Consider the following 17,971-nt stretch of genomic DNA (forward strand, 5'->3'; position numbering starts at 1 on the left):
TGTTCATGCCATTCCCCGTTTACTTGCATTTCTCATCTTTAAAGGCCCATGTCAAGTGTTACCTCTTCTATCAAGCCTTTTACAATCCTGAATCAGCAGTACATAATTGCTTCCTCCTCTGGACCCACATAATACTTTTTGCCACCCACTTGAGACTCATCACATTCTGTCTTGCATTATATTAATTAGGTTTATTCTCCTTTCTAGATTAAAAAATCTTAAAAGTAAGAGTCACTTCTCGTTCACCTCTGCAATGGAAACAGTGCCTTGTACATGATCAATGGTCAGTCAACAGCTGCTGGATAAATAAAAATACTGAATTCACGCCACAGTTCAGTATCTTTCTTTCATTTAAGCAGAATGACATTATATAGTTCAGCAAAGTATTTCTCCAATATTTCTCTCAGTGTCACTAGCAGCACGAGACAAACTGGACCAGAAGAGCGAGCACGGGATAGAAATCAGAAGACCTCAACACTAATCTTGGCTCTGTCACCAGAAAATTCTGTCACCTTTAATATGCCATTTGATCTCTCTGGTTCTTTTGGCTTAACACACTGCTCCTATAAAAATATGAAACAGGTCTAGTTAACTTAAGGTCTTCTCTAACTCTAAAAACATTTAATCCTAGATCATTGTGCGAATTTCGTTCACTCAGCAAATATTTATTGGGTCCTCACTGAGTGTACAGCATTAAAGAAAACTAACTATATGTTTTCATGGACCTAAAATTATGGTGTAAAGACAAACAGTAGACAAATATAATGTATTATAGTAAGGTAGGGATAAGTGCTAAAATAAAAATAAAACAGGATAAAGGGAAAGAAAGCCACAGGAAAGGCTTCTTTGAGGAGGTAACATTTGAGCAGAGGTCTGTATGAAAATGAGCGATTTGTGGCGAAGAGCATGCCAGACAGAGGGAACTGATGCACAAAAGTCCTGAGGTCAGAATGTGCTTTGCACTTTGGAGGAACAAAATGAAAGCCAGTAGGGCTGGTTCATACGTAGAGAGCAAGAGGTTGAGTCGTAGATGAGGTCAGAGAGCACTGTAGACTAAGGTTTGCCTCCCCCCTTAAAATGCATATGTTGAAACCTAATGCTCAGTATGATGGTATTTGGAGGTGGGGCCTTTGCGAGATGATTAGCTCATGAGTATGGTGCCCTCATGAATGGGATTAGTGCCTTTATATGAAGAGGCCAGAGAACTCCCTAGCCCCTTCTGCCATGTGAGGACACAGAGAAAAGAAGGCTCTCTGTGAACCAGGATGTGGGCCCTCACTAGACACTGAATCTGCTGGTGTCATGATCTTGGACTTCCAGCCTTCAGAACTGTTAGAAATAAATTTCTGTTACATATAAGCCACCAAGTCTATGGTATACATACATTTTTTTTAGGAAGAGTGGCCCTGAGCTTACATCCATGTCAATCCTCCTCTTTTTGCTGAGGAAGACTGGCCCTGAGCTAACATTTGTGACCGTCTTCCTCCACTTTGTATTTGGGACGCCTGCCACAGCATAGCTTGGCAAGCAGTGCGTAGGTCTGCATACGGGATCCGAACTTGCGAACCCTGAGCCGCTGAAGCAGAACATGCGAACTTCACTGCTGCACCACTGGGCCAGCCCCCATGGTATGTTTTTATTGTAGCCAGAATGGACTGAGACAAAGAGGTAGTCAGGGAGTAGATCATATGGAGCCTGTTCAGTAGGGTAAGGGGTTAGAATGTTATTCTAAGCATAATGGGAAACCATTGGAAGATTTTAAGCAGCATAGTGACATGATCTGCCCTTCATTTTAAAATGATCTGGGTGATTTTAAAGAATGAATGGCAAGAGTGGAGGCAAGGAGACTGATTAGGAAGCTATTATAATAGTCCCTTCAAGAAATGATGATTGATTAGACTAGAATGGTGACAGTGAACATGGAGAGAAGCAGATAGACTTGGGATATAATTTGGGGGCATATTGGGCAGGATTTGGTAATGGCTTGGATATGGAGGGTGAAGGAAAAGAGGGATGACTCAGATTTCTCACTTCACTGGGTGAGATGATGACACCATTTACTGAAATGGGGAAAACTGGGGAAGAGTAGGTTTGAGGGTTGAGGCTGGGGGTCGAATCAAGAGTTAAGTTTGTGATACAATAAATTAAAAATATCTTTTAGATATTCAAATGGAGAAGTAAAAGATATAATTGGGTATATGAGTCTGGATTTTGGGGAGAAGTCAGTATTGGAGATGTCATTTCAAGGGCTGTCACTAAATAAATGGCATCTAGGAAATCAGCTAGGGAAGATTAAAAAAAATACAAGCCTGAGCTGGGAAAAAACTTTAACAATTGAAGATTGGGTAGGAGAAGAGTCAGCAAAAGAGACTGCAAAAGACTGGCCAATGAGTGTGAGTGTCACAGGAGCCAAGAGAAGCTACTGTTTTGAGTTGAAGAGAGTGATCAAGTCTGGCAAATGCTGCTGAGAGTTTGAATAATTTGAAGAGTAAGAATAAATCATTACATATGGCAACAGATAGGTCATTGGGCGCCTTAACAAAAATTATTTTTGATGTGTTGTTGGGGACAAAGCCTAACAGGAATGAGTTGAAGAGAGACTGGGAAATGAAGGGAAGACAATGAATGTAAGCAACTCTTTTGAGAAATTTTGCCGTGAAGGAGAAATCAGGGAGTAGCTGAAAGAAGATATGGGGCATTAAACAGGCTTTTTGTTTTTGTTTGTAGGAAGATAAGTTACAATGCAGATAAGATCCTGTCTTACGTGAGAACTGGGCGCAGTCCTACCGTTCTTATGTCCATGTTAGACCTATTTTTTTTTAAATGTACTTTATGCCTCAAGCACCACCAGTGACAGCTTTCACCTTTAAAATATCTCTTTTCCTTTATTTTTCTTTTCCTTTTTCCTCCCTCTCTCTCACCCTTTCCCCACATTAAAAAAAAAAGCCACAATTCTCACTTGAAATCTCTTCAGTGCTCCTTCAAATGCTTTGCATACCCTCCTAAATGGAAATTCCTACCAAATCTCTTTTGAAGTTGTCAGGTTCATGAGAAAACACAAACTGTAAACTACTGTTTCTGGATAATAAGATTGATCTTCTAATATGGCTGATAGTTCACACTGCGGGAGGGAAAGAATTTAATTTATAACGTTTAGAGATAATTTATAAAGGCCTAGGGTACAAAATTAAATGGGAGACCTACAAGGCACATCCACCTAGGGCAGAGCACTGTTCCTTTTCCTTTTTTTCCCCTACCATCATTGTATTTACAAAGACTAATGGGGAAATAATTTTTTAAATCTGGGGTTCTTCTTTTTTTGAATATTTTTCCTTTTCTTGTTGGATCAATTAGATGACATTCCTTATGATTACACAGGTTCTATTCTTAACCCTTTAATTGTAACTACTTGGTGTTGAGTTGAAAAATTTTAAGCATGGAACAAGGTATTTCCATATACCATTTAACAGAATCACAAATGTGTTTCAACAGATACAAAATTTTTTGATATCTCTAATATCTATATCTATATATAGATATCTAATTTATAATGTATACATTATGTTATAGAATTATAATATTATATATATGTTATTTTCTGAACAATTGGAGAATAAGTTGGAGATATCATGCCCCTTTACCCATATACTTCATTGTGTATTTGCTAAGAGCTAAAATATTCTCTTACATACGTCATGGTACAGTCATAAAAATCAGGAGATTTAACACTATGCATTACTTCTGTCTAATCTGCATTCCGCACTCAAATTTGTATAATTGCCTTAATCATGTCTTTTATAGCTAGCATTTTCCCAATACAAGATCAAATTCAGGATCACACATTGCATTTAGTTGTCTTATCTCTTCAGTCATGTTTAATCTGGGACAGTCCTTAAGACTTTGTTTTCCTTTGAAATTTTTGAAAAGTATAGACCGATTATTTTATAGAATACTCCTCAATTTGAGATTTCCTGGTGTTTCCCTCCTAATTCGTTTTAGGTTGTGCATTTTTGGTAGGAATACTACAACATAGAGGTCGTGTCCTTTTCTGTGCATGTTATTAGGAGACATGATATGGGTTTGTCTCAAAATTGGTGAGCTTAAGTTTGATGACTTGGTTAAGGTCGCGTCCTTCAGGTTTCTCCACTATGGAGTTAGTTTTTTTCCCTTTGTAAGTAATTAGCAATTTGTGGGGAGACATTTTGAGGCCATGTAAGTATTCTTCGCCTTATCAAACTTTTACCCGCTAGTTTAGCATCTACTGATAATTTTCTAATTTCGGCATTTATTTTGTATTTATTGGTTGTCATTTCACTATAATGAGGGCAATTTCCCTGCTTTCCTACTTATTTCATTACTTAAATCAATGTGGACTCATGGATTCTTATTTATTGAGTGGGTTACAATCCTTTATACTTACTTTTTTGATGTGCAAATTGCCTCAGAACTGGTCAGTAGGACCCCTCAAGCTGGCCCCTGTGCCCTTTTAACACGTCTGTCTCCATTTGTTGAGCATTTCCAAACTTTATGGTGCAAGAAGCTGTTACAGGCTCAAATTATTCTTTCCCTGTTCCAGACCTAACACCAGCCATTTCTTCATGGGATTCTCGTTCCTTTTAGTGAGGAATAATACTTAAAAACCAACGTCTGGGCACTCGATGTGCACATTCCAACAAGCTGCATCATTGTTTCTAGTCCTTCTCAGCAGAGTGAGAAAAAACATATCTATTAAAAACTATGAGTTTGTACTGATACCTCCAATTCCATTCAAATACCACAGAAAACATTCTAGTCTTCCCCATTTCCATATTTGTATCTTACTTTACTAAGAGAAATGTCCCTCCCATTATCTTCAATAGATAATAGATTTACTCATTTGCTCAAGCCTAGAGTATACAGAATTTAGAATTGCTAACCCATTCCACTATGATAAGGAAGCCCCCCCCCCAAAGGATTCAATGTTTGTTTGCAGTTCTTTTTATTTTCATTGATAGAAAGTTTACATGCCTTAAGAAGCTTAAATCCTAAGTGTACAATTCAATGAATTTTGGCAAATGGATACAGCCATGTAATCCACACCCCTATCAAGATTTAGAACATTTCAATCATCCCAGAAAGTTCTCGTGTCCCTTCCAAGTCAATCTCTCTCTCCATTTCTAGAAGAACCCAATGTTTTGAGTTTTTCACCACAGATTATTTTTGCTTGTTCTAGAACTTCATATAAATGGAAGCATACGCTATATAATTTTTTTGTATCTGGGAGATTTGTCCATGCTGTCGTATGTATCAGCAGTTCGTTCTTACTACTGTGTATCCATTCTTCTGTTGATGATTATTTGGGTTGTTTCTATTTTTGAGCAATATGAATAAAGCTGCTATGAACGTTCTTGTACAGATCTTCTTACGTACACATATTTTCATTCTTCTTGAGTAAATCCCTAGTAGTGGAATTGCTGGTTCAAAGAGTAGATGCATGTTTAACTCTAAAAGAAACTGTCAAATATTTTGCCAAAGTGATTGTATCGTTTTATATTGCACTAGCAATGTGTGAGAGTTGCAATAATTCTATATCCTTCCCTCATTTGGTATTCTCTGTCTTTCTCATCCTTTCATTGTTTTCCATTCTAGCGGGTGAGAGTTGTTATCTTATTGTGGTTTTAATTTTATATTTCCCTGATGACTAATCATATATCTTCTCTTGTAAATATTTTAAAATTTTTTGACTGCTTTTAAAAATTAGTTTTTTTCTGTATTATTATGTTTTAAAATATATATTCTGAAAAAAGTCCTATGTCAGATATATATTTTGCAAGTATTTCTATTTATCAAGTATATATATTTTTATATTTCTTTGGATTCCATTTGCTAACATCTTTTTTTTTTTTTGGCTGAGGAAGATTAGTCCTGATATAACATCTGTTGCCAACCCTCCTCTTTTTTTGCTTGAGAAAGATTAGCCCTGAGCTAACATCTCTGCCAGTCTTGCTCCACTTTATATGTGGGTCGCCACCACAGCATGGCTGATGAGTGGTATAAGTCCACACCCAGGATCCAAACCCACAAACCCTGGTCACCAAAGCAGAGTGCACCAGAATCAACCACTATGCCACGGGGCCAGCCCCTCAATTTGCTAATATTTTGATAAGGGCTTTTGCATCTATGTTCACAAGGCATATTGCTCTGTAGTTTTTTTTTTCTTCCAGTATCTTTGTGTGGTTTGAGTATGATGATTTTGTTAGTTTTGTAAAATAGGATGGGAAGTAGTCCCTCCAACTCTTTTTCTGAAGTTGTTTACATAAAATCGCTATTATTTCTTCTTAAAACGTTTGATGGAATTCACAGTGAAACAATCTAGGCCTGGATATATTCTTTATGGGAAGGTTTTTGGAGATTAATTTATTTGATAGATATAGGGCTATTCATATTTTCCATTTCATCCTTCTTCACTTTTGATAACTGTTTTTTAAAGAATTTGTCTATTGCATCTAAATTTTTGAATTGGCATAAAGTTGTTCATAATATTGCCTCATTCTTATCATATCTGTAGAAGTTGTATGCTATCCCTTCTTTCTTCCTGGTATTGGTAATTTGTGTCTTTTCTTTTTCTTTTTTGGCATCAGTCTTGCTAGAAGTTTATCAATTTTAATTATCTTATCAGATAGTCAACTTTTGGGTTTTAATGATTTTCTCTAGTGTTTGTCTACCTTTATTTATTTCTGCTCTTATCTTTTCTTCTAGTTCCTTTAAGTTTAATTTCCTTGTCTTTTTCAAGCTTCTTAAGGTTGGAATTTAGATCATTGTTTTAAAACTGTTTTTAGAATATAGATTTAAATTATAAAATTTTCTCTAATAGCTGCTTTAGCTGAATCCCACTAACTTTTATGTTGTGTATTTTTATCATTATTTAGTTCAAGAGATTTTCCATTTACTATTCTGATTTCTTTTTTGGTTGATAGTTTATTTAGAAACGTGTTGTTTAATTTCCAAATATTAGGGCTTTTTTGGATATCTTATTATCTTATTGTTATTCATTTCAATTTAATTCTGCTGTGTTTAGAGAATACATTTGTAATATTTCAAATTTTGAAATTTATTTAAACGCATTTCATGCCGTATATCTATTTACTCCCCTTAATATATATATGTACATATTATTCTCTTTACATTTAATGTACTTATTGATACACTTAGGTCTATGCCTTCCTTTTGCTATATGTTTCCTATTTGTCCCATCTGTTTTTTGTTCTTCTATTCCTCCTTTCATGCCCTTTTGGGGGAGGTAGTTAATTAAATATTTTTTACTATTACATTTTAATATCTTTATGGTCATTTAAGTATATTTCTATATATACTTTTTAGACGTTTCTTTAGGGATTATAATATGTGTCTTTATTTTATCCCAATCTATTTAGCATTAATTTTCTACTTCTTATAAAATATGGGAACTTTGCAACAGTATATTTTTATTTATCACCCTCATCCTTGGTGAATGATTGTATATATTTCATTTATGTATGTACTGTATTTGTATTTATATACATTATAACCACAGTGCAGTGTTATAATTTTTAAACTTTAAAAGATAAGAGCTAAAAAGCAACTCTAAGTAAGTATACAGGCAGCATCAAAAAGTGACAATTAATAAACTGCGAGCTAGAAGGGACAGAAAAGCTGTGAGAAACAGACACAAGAATAAAAAGTTGGTAGTGCACTGAGACCATGTAGTGTTGAGCAAAACTCTAAAAAGATCATTACAACATAGCACAGCAATTGCTGTTCTTAATGACATGGCACTTAAAAAAAGTGTTAAATATTATTAAGTATTAATCAACAAATATAGTTTCCAAAGGCAAGTGAGTATATAATAATATTCTAGGAAGCTTTCAATTCCAAAGCTTTATCTGGAAACTTCATTTAGGTAAATATATGTATTCCTTGGTTATTCAAGATAATTCACGAGTTAGTATCAATGTGTGCATGTGAGTATATGCACATTTACATAGGAACAATATGTGTGTATAAATTGATTTGTGTAACATTGTTCACAAGGCTATTGGGCAAAGGAGTTAACAATTCAAGTGTGTCTTCTACTGGTGGTGGTGATCAGGGGTAAGTGACTTCTTTGCACACATAATTTGAACACCCTCTTTGTAAAATGACCATCTGAACATTAGTTATTCCCTTAATACCTGGGCAGAGTGTGAAACAAAAGCATTATTTCGGGTTAGGAAACAACTTGACCGTAGTTGCAAAGAATGGGCAGGAATATGGATATTCCATCTAAGAAAAAAATAAAATGAAATCCACAATTCAGCTGAAAAAATGAGATGTGTCCTATTCTTTTTTATTGGAAATGTACATCGTCTAATTCAGTATCTAGAGACTTTAGGAAATCAGTTAAAGATTACTGTGGATTATATGTTGTTATAGCAGTAATGTCAATGGCTCAAAATAGTTCCATTACAGAAAAAGACATTTACTTTCCAACCCTAAGTGATATAATCAGATAACTTATGTCCTACCACTGTTCCTTGAGACACGCTACTCTTTGTTCTTTGTTGGGGAATCTGTTTGGATACAGAAATAGTTGCCATATCATTTCCTGAAGTTGTATAGCATTACAGATGAGGAAGGCTCAGGAATTAATATGAAATCTTTGAATTTCAAAAGTATATTCAGGACTTTAACAATTGTACAGATATTCTCAGAACTTTATATATACATCGTAAATAGTTAATATAAAAGGCAACTTTGGACCTTTGTTCTTTTCCCACATGCCCAAGATGTTTTTCCTAAATTCAAATCACAGTTAAGTCTCAACTGAACAAACAAGAAGTATAAAATAATGGAAAATTAAAATTGCGAGAGACCACCATGTTCACCAAACGACTTGATTTCGGAATATGTGTTCATAGAACTACTTCACTATTGTCAGAATCACACTGCTGGCATTCTTAAAAGTTCAGCATAAAGTTGTTCAGTTTCCCATTCTGACCCAGAAGCCAATCAATTCAGGGAACAGAATAGCTCGCTCTTTCTCTTTTTGCCGTCTCCCAGAGTAGCCTGACGTCAAACCTTCCCTGGAAGAAAGTTTCAGAGATTGTGCTTGGAACTTATAAAAGTTAAGATGACTAATGATGTGGCATTTTAATAGATAAAATAATTAACAGCATACCATAGGTCTTCCCTATCAGCAAACTTGAAACTCAGGAGATGAGAAATGATTTTAGAGCTCAGAATAATTTCAACAGAGACATCAGGACTTGGTCCTTTTCATCTTTCAGCCACGTTTCTTCTCCTGGTAGAAAGCAGAGAAAAATTACGAGTTATGAAGTCCATTGATTAATCTTGGTAGGAACATTTGCAGTCGGGTCACTAAGCTCCTTGGAGAGGTGCATCTCACTGTTAGACTTTTTTGCACAATTTCTTTATTCTCTCATGTCATGCAAAGGTCAACTAGAGGTACCTACCAGTGATATTACATTGTGCTTGGCTATTCCTTAAAAAAAGTTGATATTTAATAACTTCCAGGAATGATCCCCTCAAAGACTCAACAGCCTTTCTTTCGCAATGATTTTTGCAGATTTTTTTTTTCAGGACTTGTGAAGGCAGCTGATTTAGTACGCAGTGTAATAACATAAATGCTTTATTACTCATTAAGGTTTAGGTAAATGCATTTGTGTTGTGAGGGAGTGGGGAGGAGCAGAATACACCAAACATTCACATTTTCAATGCTATGCTTTTCAATAAAGAAAGTTTGCTTTAGAAAATCCTCTTGCAGTGCACCTTTGTTCTTATGGCATCAACAAGGATTATGTTGCAATTTACAGATGGGGATTTGGGCCCAAGTAAATTCTAATCAAACCCTCTGTGGGGCATTGTTTCTTCCTTTATTTAAAATGCCCTGTTAACTAGTTCTCTGAATACAATGAATCATAATCTTTTACGAGTCACATTTCTTTGAAAGCCTTCAGAATCCCCATTATATCTTCTTAGATGAAGAATAAAGTTAAGGCCACAACAAATGTATTTAACTATGGCAAAGTGAACTGTTACAGCTGATGCTGGTGTCTCCTTTAGTGCTGCTTCTAGGACCAGGACCTACATAATTTGCTCTTGTTGACTTGAAAATAACCATTCATATTGGCGATATTTGAGAGTGAACTTATCCTCTAGTAAATCTTGATGATTCCGAGGATGATGATTAGCTTGACACACTGTGGGCTTTGAAAAGGATTCTCTCCTTTGTATGTATCCATGTGAATATTTGTTTACGTTGCTGAGGAGAACAGAGAAGACCAAAGAGCCTCAGCCAGACTGTTTCAGGACACGCTGCAAGTTATAGGCAGATGGATTTTTGTCAGTCTTGTGTTGTCTTTCAGCTTATTAGGTCATTCACCATTTTATCCCTTCTATTATTTTTTATACCCCACCTCATTCCCCAGAAGGCTGGAGCCATCTTATGAAAATACGTAAAATATGTGGAAATAGGGAAAAAGGAAATTAAGGATGAATAAGCTAAGATGAAGCCAGGATAAGGTCAGTAAGCAAATAAGAGTCATGCTCTGTATGATTCAACTACAGGTACAGAAGAACTTCTTTGCACAAATCTTGATCTGGCAATCGGGACAGGGTGAGACGGGAGGGCACAAAAGTATCTAATGCTTTCAATATTTCAGTGGCCATCTTAGTCTAGTTCTCTAGGGAAGAGTAGCAGTCTCTCTGGAAAAGAGAGGGAAAAGATGGGAAGCAGAAAGACTGTGCATTCATTTTAAAAAGTTGCCAATGAATCTATTTGTTGGAACAAAAAGAATTTAGCAGAAAACAGGCAATCAAAGTAAAGTTTTCTCCCCCCCCCCTCGAATCTTAATGTATCTCTGAAAGTTATTTAGCTCTTCTATTGAGAGGCTTCTTGACTTATTGAAAATAGCCAATGACCAAAATGACAATTGGAATTTAAACCAAAAGTACATGTGCTTCCATTCGCTTGTAGAAATAGAAGATCTAAATGATAATAAGTGTCAGTCCCTGGTCCAAAGTGTTATCCTTATTCTGTACAGCTTTGGCCAGGCAAACTTGCCTGGACCATCCAACAAAAAATGACTTGACCTCAGATGCTGAGCCCTTCCACTCTGCCAGAAGACGATGTTTTCACATCCCCTGCCGTCTGCCTTAAAGTCAAGCAAAAGCAACTTTGAATAGGTGGTCCTCCAGATACCTTTGGGACCACAGGGCCTTTGCATTTTCTATTCTCTCACAGCCTAGAGTGCTCTTCTACCTTGTACCCCTGTACTAGCTCCCTTCACATCCTCAATTCTTTACTTTAATGTCCTCTTTCCAGTGAAGTCTTCTTTGACCACCCTGTTTAAAACCACATCCCCCTTCTTCAGTACAACCTTGCTTCATATTTCTCTTGGGCAGTTAGTACTTTCTAATGTAAAATGTACTTTACTTTCTTATTGTGTTTATTGTCTGCCTTTTTTCCACTAGAATATAAGTGCCATGTGGGCATATAATTTTTCTTACCTTTTTGAAAAACTCGAGGTGAAATTCACATAACATAAATTTAACCATTTTAAACTGTACAATTCAGTGCCCATTAGTACATTCACGAATTTTTGCAACCATTACCTTTATTCACATAACATTTACATATTTTTATTTAAATATTTACAAAACATTTTCATCACCCCAAAGGAAACGCCATACTCATTAAGCAGCCACTCCCCATGCCCCTGCTCCCCCTAGCCTCTGGCAACCACTAATTTGCTGTCTGTTATACATTCATTCTTTTTACTGTATGCTATGTGATGAGGCTGGTGAAAAACAGATGGAAATAATGCTGGGAAAATTAGCCTGGTGCAATAACAAGGGTATTAAAAAATAAATATAGCTGTTGATGGGCCATCATAGAAAAGTCAGCTGGTTAATCAATGAAAAAAAAGCATGAAATGAGAGATGGCCAGGACTGTGTACTCATTAGTTAACTGGGTTTAACCAGAAAAATGAAGCAAATATACGTAGACAATTTGGTTACAATAAAGACATTGCAAAAATAGTTATTAATAAAACCTGGCAGGAAAAAGGAGAACCAGGAAAATTGAGTATTTAAATGTGTAGACTTTCTACCTTAAAGAGGAAAGAATTGGTTACTGTTGATACAAACACTGCTCTCTCATGTAAAATGAGAACTTCACGAAGACAAAATCAAAGAAACACATAATGAAGAAATTTACTCATAAAAAAGAAATTCAACTTAATCCATATTCAGATGTTTGGGCATGTTGTTGGGAGGCAGAGGCTAATGGGAGTGAAAATGAGTATAAACTGGCGGAGCCATTTAATGCCAGATTAAACCCAATTTTGCATTCACTACCTAATGGCACAATTCATCTTCTACTGTTCAGTGACTCTTGAGTCTCCTGGAACCAGATGCACTAGAATCACTGAAGGGAAAATGTTGATTTAAGCTTTCAGTTTTAACCCATGACTGAAGGGTGAAGGTCTCTGGTTTTTTCTGTTTTTTTTTTTTTTTTTGAGATAAAAAGCATGTTATCTATAAAGCCAAACTTGAGATAGCTGGATTAGGAATCACTAGAGGCTCTAATCTGAGCTTCACTAGTAATTAGATTGGTGACCTTAGGCTAGTAATTTACCCTTTCTCATCTGATTTTCTCATCTTACCCTGCCTATCTCATAGTGAGTTTTCAAAGTGAAAATAGGCTCTATGTTGAAAAACTGTTTGAAATAGAACTCCACAACTTATAGTTTGAATATTTACAAATATCTGTTTGTTGGGCCTGTGAAAACAAGAAAAAACTCCTTCCTATGGGACTTAAATATTTATTAAGGATTTAATTGCTAGCATCGAATTCCTCTATAAAGTGTGCAGTCACTAGTAGTTCAAACTGTTTTTTTGATGTGGTTTGTAAATATGAAAAAGGCACTTATTGCGTTTATCTGTTTGCACAGAGTTTCCATCCCTTCTGCTCTTAGCTTCTGACTTAGTTTCTCTTAAAGCCCTCAGCAGCTTCTTGTATCCCTTCAGCTTAAGCCACACTCTTTTCTCTGTGTGTCCTATGATTTCAGAGGGACCAAGACGTTTTTAAGGAATTATAATTAATTTTTTTATTGTTGTTATCCACACTTGGGGGAAGGGCGTCCTTAGAAGAGATTGGTCTGGAAAGGTAAACATAATCTAAATGATGAAGTATGTTTCATGATATGAGCCAGGTTAAGAAGTTGAGATTTTTATTATTAAGGCACTGGGGAGCCACTTAAGGATTTTATGCGAGGTGTGATTGTTATCAGATTCGCATTTTAGAAAAATCACTTTAGCTGCCCTCTGGTCTGCAAGTGGGAAAGACTAGAGTAAAGAGACCAATTAAGAGGCGAGAGATGATGATGATGCCTAAACTAAGGTGGTCACCGTGGGGAAGAAGAGCATAAATGGATTTGAGAGCTACTGGGGAGGCAGAATCAGTGGGACTTGGTGAGTGATTGCATGTGGGAGGTCAGGGAGAAAAATTAGGTAAGAATGATATCCGGGTTTCTGGTATCATTCATGTAAATTAAAAACCAAGCAACAAACAGCTGATCAACCTTGTAATCATATTTATTAGAAAAACTTTAGTTATTATGTTTCTCTTTCTTTTCTAAATGTTATTGCAGATTCAGTATGAGATAATGATTAGGAACACAGGTTGTAGAGTCAGATAGACCTGGGTTCAAACTCTGCCTCTATTCCTTACTTGCTGTGCAACCTTAGGAAAATTGCTTAATCTCTCTGTGCCTCGGCTTCCTCAGCTACAAAATGAGAATAACCATAATATCTACCTCATATGGTTCTGCTGAGGGCAAAATGAGTTAATCTATGAAAATTATTTAGAGGGGTGTCTGTTATGTAAGTACTCAGAAAATGTCAAAATTTTATTACTGTTTTTGTTGTTACGACTATTATTACAATTAGTTTTAGACCACTTTCACAAATACTACCCAAGGCTGTGCTTCTTATTTTCAGCCCCTTTCAAGAGTCTACCTCTAGAATATGAGTGAACATCAATGGTTCCTTACATCCCCATAGATATCTTGAGGATGCGATTTGGGAGGGAAGGGAAAAAAGGAATGAAAAGTCTCCTATTTTCACTCCCCCATTTAAGGTCAAAACTCATGTTTCGTGGCCATTCACCCTAGTGATTCAGGCCTGTCTTCAGCAGTCGTCTTTACTGAGCAAGGTACACCGAAGGCTCTGTGAAGAAGCATTTCTTTCCTTCCTTTTTTCTTTTATCGCCTAAAAACTAAAAGCATTAATATAACTTTGATGGCCGAAAAGAAATTTGAGAACAGGATGGAGCTAATTCTGTGAGCAGCTACTATTGTTTCCATTTCACAGATGAGCAAACTGGAGCTTAGTAAAGTTACATGACTTGACTGTAGTCACATAGATAGTGTTGGAGTTGGGATTCAAAGGTCACACATTTTACCACTAAACAGTAACTATTTTACAAATTGCTATGTGATGAGCGCTCTTTGGCACTGTGGGCGATATAAATCCCTAACCTTCAGGAGTTTTGTATTAGAGAACTATACAGGATCATGTAGAAGCAGGGGCCAGGCTATGCGGTGCAGCTAATAAGCACTATGGAAATAAATAGAAGGAAGACATCTCTGGGGTTTGTTAAGTCAGGGAAGGCTTTCTGGAGGAGATGGGACCTGAGGTAGCTCTCAAAAGAAAATAGAAAAAGTAAGTTGAAGTTGGAGGTAGGAGATAGGGTTATTCCAAGCAGAATTCAGAGTAGCGTGAAAACACAGAGAAAGGAATGAATATAGTAGGTACTGAAAAGACTAATGACTTGTTCATGGTAGAGAACAGTGGAGTGAGGTCTGGTGTGACAGAGTAAGCTAAGCAGATAGAAAGCCTTGAATGCCAACCTCAGGGTTTTCTCTCTGCCTTAGAGTTGTTTATTGAATAAGCAAATTTCTACTCCTCCCAATCACTCTCACTCTTGTTATCCATCAAGCAGAACATGAGATACATTGGCTTTCCAAAGTGCTGTTATATAGTACGTTTGTAAGGGGAAAAGTGACAAGATGAGTTGTCCAAAGGGAATCACAGCTATGGCCTTCAGTGCAATGTAAAACTCCACTCAAGCTGCTGAGATTTTCATGCCCAACAGCAGCCCAGAGATACATTATTTAATATTGCAAATTATGTCTTTTTTTCTTGTTTCTCTAACAGGCCTGTGTTTCTTTCAATGCTCTGCCAGTTCTAGCAGCTCCAGCTGTTGCTGTCACACTCGATAATGCCTTTGTGGAGCTTAGATATCGTGCTGCTGCACCAACTTTCCCACAGCTCGGAAGAGGAGCTTTGAGATGAGCTGTTCTTTCTGTATTGCTTGATGTTTAGGTTACAACCTGACATAGATCCCAGGTCGACCTGCAACTTATTCTCCTATCAGTGCGAGGGTAAGAGGCAGTAGGCTTAGCTCCCTGTAATGCTACAGCAAGGTCACTCACAAAGCTGGTAGCTTGTCGAATTGCATAAAATGATTCGAGCTAGTGCAAAACTCCCAATGTATTAAATGTCAGTGCCCGCATTTGCAAAGTCAGGCATCCGAATTGTGCCTGGTATGAAGCATTAGGCAGTGGTTCTAGGAAATTGAGCTCAAGGGTGGGAACATCATAACTTTGGAATTATTGGCATTGACATGGCTATTTTCACCCATTGTGATGGGAATGTGTTCATGAAAGAAGCAAGATGATTCTGAGAAGTGCCATGCAATTAGGAACTATTGGGGGATTAAAAAAGGGTGCTGTCATGCTTGCTTTCTTGCTCCTGATTTTTTATTCCTTGTTTTACTTTATGGTAGTCTATATGTCAAGTCAAATCAAATGTAATTGGTGCTGTTTACGATTTATTGATTTTACTGCTACTTGTACAACATATGCAGATGCTCTAAAATGTGTCAGTAATGCCAAGATATCACAAATAAGAGGCATATGTAGTGTTTGCACACTCATACACACACGAGCACATAGGAGTCTGATCTTGAGAGACTCAGAGAACAGTTAGCTTTCAATTTTAATAGACTGTCTTGGAAAATAATGCAAGCAAAAAGGGCTGAGCTCACATTTCCACTGACAAAATACCAGAGTGACTTATCTTCTCAAAAATAAAAGGGGGCCGAACCAAAATATAGTGACATATATATATATTTATATTGTGTATGTGTGTGTGTGTGTGTGAGGTTCACTCTGACACAAAAGAGGTCTGGGGACCCTGGGGAGAAGCTAGTGCCAGAGCTTGATTTGGACCCCGTCCCCCTGGCTTGTGAGCCCATGCCCGCATGGTCCAGCTCAGGTTCAGCCTCCTCCATGAAGCATCTCCTGATTTCATGTCCCCCACCCCCAGCAGATGTGACCTCTCCTGTGGCTATGGGATGGGAGTGGGACATCAGTGCTGAGGTGCAGGGCAGTGTTGGGGACATTGAGATGGGATCAAGCTGACAGAAAGGATTGGAGATTTGCACTCAGAATTTGTGGTTTGTAGCCCATAACAACCACCCCTCGTGATTCTCATTATCAGGCGTAACAACCACCCCTTGTGATTCTCCTCAATTTGTAGGAGAGACAACTGAGGCTCAGAGAGGGGGAATTAACTTGCCCAAGATCATACAATCAATTAGTGACAGAACCAAGACTAGCATGCAGATAGCCCACTATTCTTTTAGTCTAGTCATGTACCCTTTTATATTATATTCCCATGGTGGGACCAGCTACAAAATTGTAGGGCCCAATGTGGAATGAAGATGCAGCGCCTCTTGTTCAAAAATTATTAGAAATTTCAAGATGGCAAAAGCAGAGTGTTAAACCAAGCACGAGGGCCATTTTACTTACAGAGTCTGTGCAACTGCACAGATCACAGACCCATGAAGCTAGCTAGCTCTGGCCCACAGAGAATGCAGAATGTATCTTGCATGTAATAGGTCATTCTAAAAATACTCATTGGATGAATGAATGGATTGGATTAACGCCTCTCATCTGCCAGGAATCTGTGAGAGTAGGACACTAGACAAGTATGTTTTGATGGAAGAATAGGAGAGAAAAAAAAAATGTCTGAAACATGAGTCGTGGGGTTACCAATGTTTGCGTTGGGATATGTATGTGAGGTTTACATGGGAGTAGAAGCTGCTACAAGGGCTGTCCAGTATGAGCAATTCCTAAGTAACCAACACAGGGTCTCTGATGGGTAAAAACAATGAATTTCAAAGACTTAGCAACCATGATGGGGGAGGAGGCTTTCCAGCCATATCAGGCCATGGGGCTGGGAGGAAAAGGGAAAAATTGGCTGCCTACTGGACAACTGTATATATTTAATAAAGAATGGTTTGAGGTACAAAAATAAATCTTCTGAGTTTATTAGGTCCCATCTTCCTGGGGAATGGTGTGTAGCTAGCTCCCTTAGTAAAGCTTAGACCTAAAGAATAATCAAATCTTTTCTGAGATATCTGGAATCCTTATGCTGCCATCTGACCTCTGAAAGTCACAATTGCTATGGAATATTGTCTGCATGGTTCATACTATCCCTTTAGGCCACAGGTTCACAATTTATCTTTGTATTAATTTTCTGTTGCTACATAACAAATAACCACAAACTTAATGGCTTTTAAGCCACCTATTTTTTTATCCCAGTGTTTCTGTAAGTCAGAAGTCCAGGCACAGTCTAGCTGGTGTCCCGAGGTGTCACAAGGCTGAAATAAAGTTGATGTGTTTTCATTTGGAGCTTGAGGTCGTCTTTCAAGCTCCTTCAGGTTGTTGGCAGAATTGTGTTCTTTGTGATTGTAGGATCGAGATCTTCATTTTCTTCTTCACTGTCACCTGGAGGTCATTCTCAGCTTCTAGAGGCTACCCTCACGTCCTAGTTTTGTGGCCCTCTACATAGGCAGTTCCTAAAATGGGTATTTGCTTTCCT

At 37.3% G+C, this 17,971-nt stretch overlaps 1 protein-coding gene across 1 annotated transcript in view; it reads left to right on the forward strand.

Annotated features, from left to right (window-relative positions):
• The window catches only part of IL1RAPL2 (interleukin 1 receptor accessory protein like 2), a 968,427-nt gene that overhangs the window by 568,612 nt on the left and 381,844 nt on the right, over window positions 1-17,971 (forward strand). The window lies entirely within an intron of this gene.

The sequence above is a fragment of the Equus asinus genome, chromosome X, assembly GCF_041296235.1.
Source record: "Equus asinus isolate D_3611 breed Donkey chromosome X, EquAss-T2T_v2, whole genome shotgun sequence".
Classification (NCBI taxonomy): domain Eukaryota; kingdom Metazoa; phylum Chordata; class Mammalia; order Perissodactyla; family Equidae; genus Equus; species Equus asinus.